Source organism: Sinocyclocheilus anshuiensis, unplaced genomic scaffold, assembly GCF_001515605.1.
Source record: "Sinocyclocheilus anshuiensis isolate Anshui unplaced genomic scaffold, SAMN03320099.WGS_v1.1 scaffold1148, whole genome shotgun sequence".
Lineage (NCBI taxonomy): Eukaryota > Metazoa > Chordata > Actinopteri > Cypriniformes > Cyprinidae > Sinocyclocheilus > Sinocyclocheilus anshuiensis.
Window position 1 is genome coordinate 213,014 of NW_015548259.1, and position 828 is coordinate 213,841.

The 828-nt window shown below is 34.5% G+C and overlaps 1 long non-coding RNA gene across 1 annotated transcript in view; it reads left to right on the forward strand.

The window, feature by feature from the left end:
* LOC107655507 (uncharacterized) overlaps positions 1 to 828 on the forward strand; it is an 18,317-nt gene extending 17,489 nt beyond the window's left edge. The window contains exon 3 of the long non-coding RNA XR_001630446.1: positions 696 to 828. This is a non-coding gene — a long non-coding RNA (uncharacterized LOC107655507). The remainder of the gene's footprint in view (positions 1 to 695) is intronic.

Below are 828 nucleotides of genomic sequence, written 5' to 3' on the forward strand. Positions count from 1 at the left end.
CACGTCAAGCACCCCCACCACCGTACTCCGGTTAAACACCACATTTTTTACTGCAATACAAGTATAAATACAAGTACAGGTGCATCTCAATAAATTTGAATGCCATGGAAAAGTTCATTTATTTCAGTAATTCAGCTCAAATTGTGAAACTCGTGTATTAAATAAATTCAATGCACACAGACTGAAGTAGTTTAAGTCTTTGGTTCTTATTAATTAAAAAATGCGAATCATTCAGTAGCCTAACGAAACACCGCTGACGCTGTGTGTTGCTCAGAGATGCGCTACAGTTCTGCTGCTAAATTTGTTTGGAACTATTTTTGTTAAACAAATCGAGCAAAGACAGTCACATTGACATTATTGTACTAAAATATATGCCCTAAGTCACTTAATATTAACTACTCGTTTGAAGTCTTGTTTAAAATCAATGTCGAATTTACAATCGTACTGATTTTCGGGGAAAACTGCACTCTCTTAGTCGTGTCATGTTAATTAATTAGGCTAGGCTTTATGTAATAAATATAAAAACTAAATTTTTTACCGCAGTATGTTTCTTCTGTGTGCAGTTGTGTTCATTTGTCTTTGAAGTTTTGTTTAAAATCAATGTCGACTGCTAAAACTGCACTTTAGTCGTGTCATGTTAATTAATTGGGCTAGGCTTTATGTAATAAATATAAAAACTACTTTTTTTACCGTAGTGTGTTTCTTCTGTGTGCAGTTGTGTTCATTTGTTTCGATTTCTCCATGAGATTGTCTCACGTGAGTCTCAACTGCCGCGACCTTGTTACTATTGATTATCCATTATGAATTGCCGTTTACACCAAGTGTAAT